The following is a 12,192-nucleotide window of genomic DNA, read 5'->3' as shown; positions in this document are numbered from 1 at the left end:
AGAGAAGTTCTGCTCTACCCACTAAAACTGAAGTTTCAGCACAGAGGCCAACAGCAGCCAGTGAGAGCTGAGCTCAGTAAGTCACCAACTTATCTCCCCTAGAAAATAATGCAGCTTTCCTATCAGGAACACCCAGTCAGAGGCCTCTGCAAGAAACTGTTCAGAAACACAATTAGCAGATAATATAACTGAAAACTATGTCTGATGGAAATGAAGGACATAAAACTCCAAATTAACCAGTGCCTGAATCGCCTTTGGTGTTGATCGTATCTCGTACAGGCTTAAATCACTGCAGTGCAACAAACCCAGCCTAGCACTATAGAGACATTCACGCCATCATGCATGGGGCAGCCAAAGTTTGCACCCAACTGGACCCTATGGACAAAAAGCCAAAGCTGCTTGTGTACGTTTAATTCCATATCTGGTATTCAAGGTGGTGGTACTGATATTCAAACAATTCACATTGCTATTCAACTTATATCAGACCAACCAAGAGAACAGTGAGCTACAGCTGGGGTGGCAGGAGTGGGTAACAGACTGTAGAAAACCTATATAGAATCATAGAATAGCCAGGGTTGGAAAGGACCTTAAGATCATCCAGTTCCAACCCCCTGCCATGGGCAGGGACACCTCACACTAAACCATGGCACCCAAGGCTCTGTCCAACCTGGCCTTGGACACCGCTGGGATGGAGCATTTACAACCTCCCTGGGCAACCCATTCCAGTGCCTCACCACCCTAACAGGAAAGAATTTCCTCCTTATATCCAATCTAAACTTCGCTTGTTTCAGTTTTAACCCATTACCCCTTGTCCTATCACTCCAGTCCCTAATGAAGAGTCCCTCCCCAGCATCCCTATAGGCCCCCTTCAGACACTGGGAGCTGCTCTGAGGTCTCCATGCAGACTTCTCTTTTCCAGGCTGAACAGCCCCAACTTTCTCAGCCTGTCTTCATAGGGACCCTTAGAGAAGGTTATCTGTCCTTTCACTGTAGAGATGTGCAAGCCTAAGGAGTCTAAGTTCTTTAAACTACGTGCCTGAAGGAACACCCTGTGAAAATGCCTTCAGGCACCAAACCTGTCTGCATGCATAATTCATATTTTGCATGAGTGAGTAGTTTCAACACCCCCGGTGTTTGCCAAAGAATCAAAGCATTAAAAATTAAAGCCAACTGACTCCTCTGGACCCACAGCAAAGCAGCACGAACACATGTCATCACTCATCTCTGCGGTTACAGGCGCTGAACGATCCTCCCTGGGTTCTAAAAGCAAGGATCAGCAGCCCAAGGAGAAAAAGATCACAGACAGTACAACTGACACAACAACCCCCTGAAAAATTACTCCTTGCAGTAATCAATAGGTGCCATGTCCCCTCAAACTGGCAATTTTCTGCATGACCAAACAGCAATATTGTTGCCCACTAGAAACCAAGCGCCACTGGTGCGCCAGCATCACTCCGAAATGCTTACCTCTCCATGCTGAAAGTCTTTGAGGTTATTAAAGCCACGGATGGATTAATAAAACTGACCAAGGATGAAGAAGAACTAAAATAGCTCTTTTTATTCCTTATGCCGGTAGCAAAAATCAAGCCAATTAAAATCATGATTGAGTCAGTTCAAGCCAATTGTGAGCACCTCGGGCAAAACACTGCTCAAGGAGAGCTGCAGTTAGATTTCGATTTAGCTGGCAGTATAATGAGGGAAAGGGCTCAAGGGGATGGAGGGTGGCATTAAGAGTAATAGAAGCAAAGACAAGAGAGCTTGGGCCACACTGTGGGCACAGGATTTGTATCAGCTGACAGCAAGGCTGGACCAGAGCAAGAAAAAAAACAGGGGGAGAAGAGGAAAACATAAAGGGAAGCCAAAAAGTAAAGATACATGGACACACAAACGGTAAAGAACTTTCTATAGGAAGTACTTTAAGCCAAACGTTTTCATTTCAATGAGCATGTGAGGAAAGGACCTTGCACAGCGCACTACAGATGCTTTGGGAAGGCAAGTCCTAACCTAACCAAGCAGAGCAGACGTGCTGGGAACTAACTCCAGAATATATCCCACCAGCTTGGGAAGTGCCACACCGAGCCATGGGATGAGTCTACAGAGGACACCCTGCATATCTATGCTATCTACGTTACAGAATCACCTCAGCTGGCTTGGTCCAGAACAACACAATGTAGTCAGTGTGACAACAGCAATGGACTGGAGGAGAGAATGCAGTAACTACATCAATACCAAGAACTTAGTTTTGCCCAGGGCAGTGTGCTTATTTTACAAGATACCTTGCAACAAGAGCAGTGTGGCAGTCACATCAACAGCATGGATACATCAGCCACAGGGCATTTAGCCAACCGGGCTGCATCACCAAGTAATATAGACAGAAAAACCCCAAACGTGCAGCATGATGCTGTTCTGAACACCCCAACAGGAGCGGTCCAGATCTTAGAACCACCAAATGATAAAAAAAAACAACAAATCCCCATAGGACAGGAGCTTAAAATAAGATTTGGCAATACTGCTTCTCATCAGCTCTTCCTCTGGGTCTGAAAGAGCAGAGCTTGCAGCGAGCAGTACCTCCCATCACTTCAGATTCAGGATCACAAACAACTCATCCATTCCCAACAGTTCACATGTAGCTTGAGCAAAGATATTGTGTTTCTGGGGAAGAAAAGCAGAGGCAAGAAAGTTCTATTACAGTTCTATTACAGTTCTAAAAATACCATGAAGTGATGAACTGGAAGGTTTGCTCCTTAACCAGCTGATTTTCCTGCCTCTCCTCACCCTCACGTGCTTGCTCTGATGGTACAAGCAGCCATTCCCCTGCCCTGCCCTGCGTTGAGGCACTGCAGTAGAACCAATTGCCTGCTTTGTGGGATAAAGGAGGAACTTTTCCTTGCAGGAACGACTGGCAAGGTGCCCACTGTTTTTGCTGTTCGCCTCCAGTGCTTTAGGCTGATCAAACGTAGGTCCTTCTGATTTATAAGGCCCTTAAAGGAGAACAGGAAGGATTTACACGTTTGTCATCCCATCTCCGCTTGTGGACAGCATCCCACAGAGGCCGAGAAACTGAAAAAGGAACCAGTTTCCAGAGGTAATAATAATAATAAATAATTCATGAACCATAGCAGCCTACTGGAAGAGGTGGACAACCACAGGTCTTTACAGGTTGTGGTTCTCTCAACCTAAACCTCTCCTCCAAATGAAGGGGAAGGACCAAGCCACCCATTTCCTATAGGAAAGGCTGATAAAAGACTAACCTGAGTACAAATAGAGTGTTGAATACCCCAGCACCCAGTGAAAAGCCTGTTCCTACACAAGTTAGCTACCACCATGGCACATCAAACGAAAACTCATGACGTTTCAGTCTTCTGCTTTAAAATCTGCCCCATGCCTCTCCTGTGCTGCACATCCTGATCAATCAGCTTACGTCAAAGCCTTGTAACACACATGGAGTTTTAATTGATTTACTCAAGTCAGTGAGCAAGGAGTAATTACATCTTGGAAAATGAAGCTGGGCAGACAAGGGCAGCCCGCTTACATTGCAATGAGATTTAAAAGTTCAGACCAAAGGCAGATCTGGTTTCATGCCATAGTTCCATTCTAAGCTTCAAACTGCTGTGTGAGCGGGGCCTAATCATCAGTCAACCCACTGATTTCTCGTATCAGTGCAGCCAGGGTATTAAGCCTACAAGTATAGTCATGTTCCATATAAAGGTCTTATTTATCTGGCAATAAACTTACACTGATCAAAGTAGTATTAGCTTGGATTTATAAAGCATGAGCTGTTCTCTCTACATGGTAAAACGCACACACCCTCTAGCATACTGTAAATCTGAATACTGGTTAGGAACAGCACGTTAACCTAACATTTCTGGACACTGTGGTGGTAACAGAATCATAGAATGGTTTGGGCTGGAAAGGACCTTAAGATCATCCAGTTCCAATCCCTGCCATGGGCAGGGACACCTCACACTAGGCCATAGACAGACAAGGTCAAAAATGGATGCCACCACCTTTTAATGACTATTCCCACTGTGTGCATCAAAGCATTGACCATCTTTCAAGACCTTTGAATCAATAACTGTGGACAAAGGTAAAACACAAATAAGGAAGAGATGAAGATGAGAAGGATGGAGGAGACCAAATTATTCGCTTTCAATACCTTAATTCCCAAAGCCAAGTTTTGTAGCACAAGCTACCATAACACAGCGGAGCTGGAGAAGCAGCAGCCACCTCCAAGGCCATCCAGCACTGCACACTGTAAAATATCATACCACACCGTTTCAGGGGCAGCATCCTCAAGGCGATCTTTGGAGATGCAAGCTAAACACAGGATTCTGCTACCTTTTACTCACCAACAGGGTTTTCTGCTGATTTGCAGGGTCAGATTTCAGGAGCCAAATCTATTTGTGTCAAATGCATCAGTCTCTATTAAAATTGCTGGGACTATCATAGCAATTCATCCTACACACAAATCCCGTATTACAGAATCAAGCCTCACTTCGAAATCCATGGTTTACTCTAGCCAGCTTCAGGCTTACTTTAAAACACAGCATTGATTCAACATAAAAATGCTCCTTTTTCTAAAGGAAGGAAAAAAAAAAAAAATGAAGAGACCAAACGTGTAAAATATTCATCACAACAGCAGTCAGCACCATGAAATGCAAAGCAATAACTCTCCCACCGAGGATATTGTTGAGCAAGACTGATAGTGATCAGTGTTTCAGTCTAAGCTGACAAGACAACACTGGTTCAAGTTTGTTCTCTGTAAGGTGTCACCCAAATAACCACACATGAGCCATCAAAGCCTTCTATTCAAACACATGCCCCGTGCTCAGTGGTAGCTTTAAACGCTGAAAGCACTAACAAAAGCAGTAATTAGAGATCCTACAGAGGAAGCCAAAGCACTTTAAGAGAAGGTGCATAAAAGAATAGGGGAATCGCTTCACATGGAGCATAATAATTTGCTGACGAATTAACAGCAACAGTTCTAAGAACTTCATGAAAGAAGAGTGATGCTTTCTTGTCTCTTAGTGACAGGTACTACTTTGACAAGCAGCTCATTCATACACGTTTGAATGACAGGGATGAAAGTCTGCTATGTTTAGTTGTTTTCTTTTATAAGGCTTTTGTCACTCAGTGAGGACTATGAGTCTCCCTCATACTCCTTCAGAAATACATTTAAGGTAGGAATTTGCGACAGTGGGAACAAGACACGACAGCAATATGTGACCGTCACTGATACAGGGCCCAAACTAAGCCACTGAAAGGCTTTGGGTAAATGACAAGCAGAGATGCTTGGCACCTTGCAGGACAGATTGCCAAGGCTTTTTGCAGTGTTTTCGGTTGTCAAACACAGTAATTCCAGACTTCACTTTGGGGGGTTACAAGGCTCTCTGACACTGGTGCCTCATGTGGGCTGTCACAGGACTGGTTGTTAAGTTAGCACTTGTCCCAACGTGGTGAGAGTCCAGGGTAGATTTACTTAACTTTAATGCGAATGGAAAGCCAGACTCTGGGAAATTCGAGCTTAGAAGGAAGATGGTTTGCAGGCTTCCTTTAAATAGTTTCATTCCCAAGTGTTTGAACCAATTTCAGGACACCGATTTTAAGTAACAACACAAAGATACTCCCAGTTTAGTACATTGAAAGGGGGAAAAAAGTCAGACCAAGTGACAGAATCCTTGACCTCTGACTGACCAGACCATTACACTCCTTCCATTTTCAATATAGCTACTGAATAATTCATTTACTGTATTTGTAAGCCCAGTTGTGTCTCTCTTGATTCAAAGTTCAGCCTCTCCTGATGCTTTACGTTTTGGGTGCTTTTCTGACAACCTGCAAAACCCCCAGCTGGTGGAAAACCTACGTAGGCAATCAGCTCATCAAGTTAACCTGGTATGCAAAGGCGTTTCTCTTTATATGCTCAGTATTTGCAACAGCTTCAGTGGCTCAAGAGCTAATGGTTCTGCTAGCTCCTGCCAACAGTGATGATAAACCTGTATCTTCAGCCCTGGAGCTGCAGGAAATTCATAAGCTCCTTTTTCTCCTTGTGCCTCTCTATCTCCACCTCTGTGCCATTACTACCTTCATCTCTCTTGACCCTGGCACCATTGGAGCTCTTTCCACTGATTGCATCCTGCCTCAGCTACCCCCATTGCTTCTTACTGGTCCTCATAAATCCACACTCTGCAGGGAGAAAATACATAGCCAGGCTATTATTACACTCCCAGAAACAGTGATAAATTATGCCCATAATATCCCCTCTTCATTACATTTTTCAGCTTCCTCGTGCTCTCCAGAGCCTTTTCAAAGCTAATTTTCTACCGTTTGAAGTTTCATGGGATTTGCTTTCTCCTACCACTCCATCACACTCTCTCCCCCTTGCATTCTCACCCCAGCATCTCTTCTTCCTTTCAGAAATCACAAAGCAATTCAAAAGGCCATCCTTCACCAGACAGTGTACAGTGAAATAAAGTCAGGACACTTCCAGTCCCAAAGGCTATATACAAACCCTCCCTGCCTCACTGCGAAGGTTCCTGCCATCCTCCACACCACTCTCTTGAAATCATAGGGTTGTGTTTTTAAGCCCTCACATTCCAAAACCTGCTCCTGCTGTTGTTCAGCAGAGCCTGGCTAATTCTCCTGATCATGCTCTTGCAGAAACATCCCTGTTTTGACTGGAGGGCTTCTCAGACCAAGGGTGGAACAAGGACGCAGATGGAAAGCCTGACAGATCTTCCACCTTAAAATAACTCTGGCATGCTGCTTTTTCCTGAGTAGCTTCAAAGAAGTTTTGCTTGTGTCCCAGTGGGGGAATAAATACAAATGTTTAAATCCTGAAAGTTGCCTTGAAACAGAATGGGCAGTTTGCACAGCTCTGCATAACCCTGCTCTCTTCTACATTCATTGTTGCTACAGCAGTGTCCTTAACACCTTTAATGCATTAACTAGGGAAAAAAAATCAGTTTTACCTTCCTCCTGTCCTCTGTGCTGTTCTCTCCTTGTATATGAGTGACTGCATGAACAACCACAAAGCTTGTACTCCTTTCCACTCCCTACTACTTGGATACCCTACGTGGAAAGACCATTACTTACATCAGCGTGTTCCTCCTAATACCCCAGAAATCATGGGATAGAAATTCCTCCCAAAGACACCACTGTAAAACCAAAACTTGACAGCAGGTTTTCTGCACTGATATTTTGAAAAGGAAAAAACCCGACACCAAACCCCCCAAAAGCAGAACAACCCCAAACCAACCAAACAAGAACACCCAAACCGCCTCTTCCAGCCCATGAAACCAACAAGGCAGCTTCCCAGTGGCCAAGTAACACAAGCCCGTAAGCTCAACAGGCCAGATACCAACCAAACTCCAACAGTAAACCAGACTTACTGCTTTATCAGCCTCCCTGACCAGGAAGTATCCTGACCCTGGAGTGGAACAGCAACAGCTCACACTTCATCCAAGAAGACTTTGCTCAGCTCCTCGGAGTTGCATCATAGCCGTTCGCTGCTGTAGCCTTCCCGTTAGGGCATCAAGAGACTTGCTCTTTTGATCCCTTTTGACTTATTTCGCTTTTACCACCTTTTATTGACTTCCACCAAAATAAAGAAAGAAAAATAATATCCTTTCTTCAGAAAGCAAACACGGGGCTGAGGGGGAGGAAGAGTAAATAAGACCAGCAAATCAAAGCTCTTCCAGTCCTCCTTGCCCAATCACTTGAAAACAGCTATTTTTGGCAGGCTCTGAACGTCAGTCACTAGTATGCAAGATGAGAAGCAAACGTAAAGCAGAGCACATGACAAACCTACACTGATTGTAAATCATTATGGTTGCAGAGACCTTTCTCCTATTTACAGTGAGGAGAAATAGGACTTCAGCATCTGCCGTGGGGCTAGGAGGGAGAACCTACATGATGGTCCCAAACCATTACAAACCATGATCCCCTGAGAAAGCACAAACCCCTGCAATTCCCACCAATACTCCAACCCCCCAGAATACCACCACATCTTTATTTCCCTAGAAAAAGAGACTTTCACGGGTCAGGTATTCTTCTGCACCCCATAAGAAGTGACAGTGGCTTGCAGTGGCAATTGGCTCTATCATAGTTTCTTATTCTCTTGCAGCACTCAGAGGAGCACAGCCCAAGTGACAGCAGCTTGGAGCACTGTGTATGATTACAATTAAAACATTAAACATTTTCAAGGCAGCACTGCAGCACAGCTTGGGCAGATTGAGCTGTAAGAGCAACATAGGGACTTTGTATATGGAACATTAAAGATAGCTGTACCCAGAAAATCATAGCAGATGTAAAACCTAAGGTTAAAAAACTTTTCTACGTCACCAATCTGACAGCACAATGACAACGTGTGGAAGTAAATCAAGCCTAAGTTACTTGGACAACCATTGCAGCCAGTGCTGGTGAACTACACAGAGAGGCAAAGGGGGACGAAAGTGCTACCATGTTCTTGGATTGTGGTAACTCCTGAAAACACAGCTGGAAAAGCAGAATGCTAGAATCATAGAATAGTTAGGGTTGGAAAGGACCTTAAGATCATCCAGTTCCAACCCCCCTGCATGGGCAGGGACACCTCACACTAAACCATATCACCCAAGGCCTCGTCCAAGCTGGCCCTGAACACCACCAGGGATGGAGCATTCACAACCTCCCTGGGCAACCCATTCCAGTGCCTCACCACCCTAACAGGAAAGAATTTCCTCCTTATATCAGCTCTCTGCCTGTGTGCCTGCTGGGCAGGTAAGAGAGTGCTTGAAGCCAGGCCTAAGCAGATGATGTGCTGCAGGTCGCTTGGAGCTCATCCCACGATGCTCTCTTCTCCCAAGATCATGGCTGGATGGGTGTCAGCAGCAACCAAACACATGAGTATTTTCCCTCTTGGCACAGTATGTGTCAAGGGGATGGAAGAGGAAGAAGATCAGAGAAATAATCCCATGGGTTCTACCATCACTGCTGATGGAATTCCACATCTGCATTGCCAGCCCCACTTGTTAAAGCTCACATGAACAGGGAGAAAGAAGCCTGCCAGAGCAGTTCTGCAATACTATTGGGTTCCCTGTGCTGGCATCCAAGAGCCACGAACAGAGATGAATCCATCACTTGACAGAAGCCAGCAAGTGCCCGTGGACCACTCAGGTCAGATGAGGATTACAGGATACCTAAATCTGATCCAATCCCACTAAAACAGAAGACATTTGTCCTAAACTGGGTGGTAACTAAACACACATAAAAAATACCACGCACTGGTCAAGCAATTTATTCTTAAAGCTACAAACTGAGCCTTATATCAGTTATGTCAACCTCAGCTGAAAAGCATCTAGAGATTACTTGGGCCACAGGACAGAGTAATCTCTATAAATACACCTTCATTTCAGCTACAATCACAACCACAGCATCAGAGGTAATGAGCCACCACCAGCATGGATTTCATCGGTCTGGAACGGTGTGCGCGTGATGCAACCCAGACCAATGGCAATCCAATTGCTATTTCAGGAATCTCTCTTCTTCACACTTCAGTTCGGTCCCTCTGCTCCCTCCCACCTCGGAGGGATGCTCTAGTTATTCAAACAACGGAAGCAGCGTTCAGTCCATGCCAGCCCTTCCTTCCCTTAGCGCTGACCTTGCCTTACACATCACTCTCACCAAACTAAGTGGAGAACAGTCTCACTTTACACTCTCTTCATGAAAAGAACCAAATTGTTACCTGCCTGAGGGTGCGATTCCAATGATTTTCGCCCTCATTCCTCTCAGCAAAACATTACAAATACTGAGCGAGAAGCCAGAGCAGGCAACTCAAGGAAACCCAAGTTAGCACACAAGAAAAGGAAAAGACCTCTTGTAAATAATGTACTCCTTTAGTTGTTTCATTTGGGGGTTTAACAGATGTCTTTTCACATGAGCTCGGCCAAGGCGTATTTGGGGAAAGTGGGGAATTTCGTTAGGCCAAGAGACACAGCAAAGGAAAGAAAAACAATGCTTGGGGCACAGAGACCCTAAAGCCAGGCTCAGCTAAGAGGGAATCGAGCGGCTAAGAAAGCTCTAGTGGCACAGAGTAGATCTAAAGCTGCTGAACCTGTAATAGCATCCAGTAATCAACAGAACAATTCCTCTCCAATATACATTAAGTGGCAAACACAAAGATCCTGGTCTGAACGTACTAAGCCGTAGGTCATCTAGGATGCAAAGCTTGTCCTCCCAGATTTACAAACATTTTGTTTGCACACAGGATTGACCACGCATCTAGACTCACAGAGGGTTTCAGGAAAGCATGGACTCACTGACTGCAGGGAAGATACTGAGCAACAGGAATTGCTCCCAAGGAACTGGTTCATATAGAATCATAGAATGGCTTGGGTTGGAAAGGACCTTAAGGTCATACAGTTCCAACCCCCTGCCATGGGTAAGGATGCCTCACACCCAAGGTTCTGTACAACCTGGCCTTGAACACTGCCAGGGATGGAGCATTCATCACTACTCTGGGCACCCTGTATCAGCATCTCAGCACCTTCACAGTAAAGAACTTCTTCCTTATATCTAACCTCAACTTCCCCTGTTTCAGTTCGAACCCATCACCCCTTGTCCTATCACTACAGTCCCCGATGAAGAATATAACTCTGGGGCTATCGCTTTTCCTAAACACACTGTGGCATTAACACACAATGAAGAACAGAGGAAGAAAATTAACACTCATTTAACCTAAGGCTTTTTTTGCTGCAGCACAAAATTCCCAAAGCATAGGGGTAAGACCAGTGCCTTGCAGGAAATCACAGTACATGGCACAAATACATTTAATGACAAGTCTCCTGCAGATTGTGGGTGGCCACAGACCAAAGATGCCAGAAGCCTGAGCCATACAAATTCTTATGCATCTGCTGCGGACGCTGGTACTCACCCCCTGCGCAGCCCCCTGGGGTGTTCTGTGGGGCTATTCATCCCTCAGGCTTCATCTGCCTGAGAGTTTTTCCTTTAAAGATGAGGTTTGAAGATGCAACTAACAGTAAGTTTTCCTCTAGAAGCAAAGAAGGTTACTATCTTTTACTGCTTTCCATACAAAGTAGGTTCTTTGCCATGGACAGCAGCCATACAAGAACCAACAGCATCACCAACCCTAGAGTTTGGAGCTTGTCCCTGAAAATACTGCCTTACTGTGGGTTGATTCCACTCGTACTGAAAACCATTACGAAGCATCAACACAAACGTGCTGTCATCCTGATCTCAAAAGCCACTTCCATCTTCTAATTGCTGGTGTTTTACCAACAGATGTCAGGGACCACGGTCTGGGCACTGAGAGGGAAGGATGTTTCTTTTATAAATGCATCTTTTATAAAGAGTTACTGTAGTTTGTGGAACCAAAACCCATCACAGATAATGAGTCATAACAGGAGGTAGCTACTGTAAATATTCCAAGCATGGGCATATTAACAACCACCCACTAATCAGAGGCAATGCCACAGGCAGACACAGAGAACTCCCACTGGTGTCCATGGGAATTCTGAATGGATCAGGACCTCAGCCAAGAGCTGAGTATCTATTGTAACCTGCAGCATTGATATGCAGGACGGGGTGGGCCGTGCCTCAGATTTTGGCTGTCGCTTTCCAGTGGGCGATGCAGGCGTCTCTTCCAAGCAGGATCTGCAATCTCAGCTTTCACACTGGAGGCACAGAGATTGCCACTGAATAAAAGCATCGAGTTTAACTACTCATTCTTTAGTGTCATTAAACGTTCATGACACAACACAAGTTGTCATGTGTAAGTCAATAGCCCCAGTTGACCACAATAAGACCCAATCTACTGCTGGCAAGCATCTTGAAGAGAGACTCAAGTTCATGCTTCAAAGCACAGCTGCTGGTGGAGTCTGCTGGGGCTTGTTGTCTGCAAAAGGAATGGCACCCAACCTTTGGATAAAAGCACAAGGAAGAGCCCTGCCTTCCACCTGCAGCAGGGAAGGGCGACAGCACCCTGCTCCCTTCCCCCTTCTCTGCACTTGCTGCTAATTTTGATCCCGTGGACTCAGCCCAAGACATGGTCAGCTTACACGTTGCCTCTGCGCTGCTCCCCTTCAGTCCTTCAAGTAAGTTACTGTCTCATGATTCAGTACTATAGAAATATAACTGTTGAGATCAGCTGCTTTATTTCTGTCAGCTTTTCTCCAGAGCTTTCAATCATAAGCTGCATTA

At 45.2% G+C, this 12,192-nt stretch overlaps 1 protein-coding gene across 4 annotated transcripts in view; it reads right to left on the bottom strand.

The window, feature by feature from the left end:
* The window catches only part of FGF13 (fibroblast growth factor 13), a 241,729-nt gene that overhangs the window by 224,347 nt on the left and 5,190 nt on the right, over positions 1-12,192 (bottom strand). The window contains exon 1 of one of the 4 annotated variants that reach the window (XM_057404859.1): positions 7,389-7,699. The exons of the other annotated variants lie outside the window; for them this stretch is intronic. The gene's annotated coding sequence lies outside the window, so the exon portion shown is untranslated. Of the gene's footprint in view, positions 1-7,388; positions 7,700-12,192 lie in introns of those variants that run through there. 4 annotated transcript variants of the gene reach the window in all.

Source organism: Pezoporus wallicus, unplaced genomic scaffold (assembly GCF_028554395.1).
Source record: "Pezoporus wallicus isolate ANWC-B61680 ecotype Strahan unplaced genomic scaffold, APGP_CSIRO_Pwel_v1 contig_6217, whole genome shotgun sequence".
In the NCBI taxonomy this organism is placed as follows: Eukaryota; Metazoa; Chordata; class Aves; order Psittaciformes; family Psittacidae; genus Pezoporus; species Pezoporus wallicus.
This window is presented reverse-complemented; position numbering and strand designations above follow the sequence as displayed.